Below are 2,043 nucleotides of genomic sequence, written 5' to 3' on the forward strand. Positions count from 1 at the left end.
TGGTGTGCTCTTTAGGGCAAGACTTCCCTTGTTCGCATGAAACTTCCTGTGTTTGCTTTGCTAATCTCTTCTTCACTTCCTCAGTATTCTTTGTCTCACTAATGGCTTCTATCTACCAAATCTTTAGGAACAGATAATATTGTTTGGAGCTCTTGTACAATTGTGCCTTTCTCTAGCTTATGCTTTTCCCACTGGTATTTTCAGTTCGAACATGTACTGGAATCGAAAACGTGTCCGAAAGAGCCTTTTGAACAGGAGATACAGGTTTCATTACAGACAGTACAATTGTGAGCATGAGCGTGAGCATATAAATTTTCGTTGGGATTATTCACTAATTCAGTAACCTTTTCCTCATACTGATGTGCATTGCTGCCTTTTATTTTTACGATCAAGTTTATTGTCAAAATGATTCCGTAAATCAGCTATTGTAGTCTCGAGTTCCATCTTATTAATTAACTCTTACTTATCCAAACACCTACTGGTGTGACTGCAACAACCTCTTTCAAAAATTCCTGATATTGTTCCATGCCTTCCTCCCATGTTAAAGCTGCAGATCTGGTAAGCCTGGGGTTGTTTGCATTTACAGAAAATACATACAAGATTTTATTATATCTGAAAATCGTGTCTTATAGGATATATTGCACAAATGCCTCATTAACAGAGTGTGTTGCAAGGACACTTGTGATTTTGATAGCGTCTTTTCCAAACAGGTTTTCAAGTCTGTGATAATATCATTCACGTACTCATAAGTTCTGTTGATACTCTCAATAATGACAAAGGCAAGGCAGTGAAGCTCCTTTACGTTAAATTTCTCTTCTCGTACAATTAATTCTAGCTGCCTTTTTCGTCTGCTGTTCCTTCCCTCCAGGAGTGTCAATGAGAAGTTGTAGTCATGTCATGCGGGGATTATCAGAGCTCAAATGACTGACCTCCATTATACTGGTTTACCATGCTCAACGGACACTTTTTATTAATGTCAATAAGGAAAACGATTTTGGTAAATTTAGAAGAGATTCCCAGCACTGATTTTCTGAGGAACGAAATAATTTTCCAATAGTTTTCATTGTCTTTCGAACGAATCTAGCACTCATCGCCTTCGCAAACGAAGCACAGCTACGATATCGGTCCCGATGGCTGGGGAGGGCATAATACATATCAGATAATTTGGGGGGTGGGGGAATATATATATCCACTCGCTTCCTAGTTATATAGGGGGCTTTGCTCCCTTAAACCCCTGTTTTACAAAACCTTCACCTTAGAGCCCTGGCAAGCAGCGCGTTTTCCGGTGATATAGGGGTCGTCACTCCCTTAAACCCCCTATTTGGGGTGAAGGGGGTGCCGCCCCCCCCCCCCCCCCCCCGCCTGGTCCACAAAATCTTCACCTTATATGTTTAGGCAAGAGAGCCTAGACCCAGCCACAGGATTCGCCAAGGAAGGACCTCCTGTCTTCTCTTACTTCTCTTACTGAATTAGCCTTACGAGGCTAATTCAGAGCGACGGGAGCATCGTACCAGAAAAGGCGTTCGACAGGGCGCAGCGGGTGGCGCCAAGCTGAACTATGCGAAGAAGCTTACCGTGATCCGTCAATCTCGGATTTTTTTTGCTGGTGCAAATTAAAGAGATATCCTGGACCCGCCCCCCGGCAAATTCGGCCTCGACGCTGGCGCGTTACCGCGCCGCTTCGGCGCCCACCCCTCGTTGCTGCCGCGATGCTATTTGCTTGCTTGCATTTAGCTTCGTGCCCTGTAGCCTATTCTTTCCTTTTCGGAATTTTCGGCATTAGGATAACTCTCTGCACACCTTCTGGTGAACTGGACCCCATCTTCGGGCTCGTGCTCGGACGTGGGCAGACCTATACCTCCCGCACAGGAGGGTGTGTCTGGGGGGCCTTAGCGTGCCTGCCTTACGGTGTGCAGAGAGTTGCCATTCTTTTTGCAGGTAGGAGCCCCTCCCTTTGTCAGGCCCTCAGCGATGTCCTGTAGGTGGAAGGGTATCCCCTCTGGTCTCTCCCCAGGGGTTTACACCTACTTACGTGTTTGCTGT

The sequence above is a fragment of the Penaeus chinensis genome, chromosome 36 (assembly GCF_019202785.1).
Source record: "Penaeus chinensis breed Huanghai No. 1 chromosome 36, ASM1920278v2, whole genome shotgun sequence".
In the NCBI taxonomy this organism is placed as follows: Eukaryota; Metazoa; Arthropoda; class Malacostraca; order Decapoda; family Penaeidae; genus Penaeus; species Penaeus chinensis.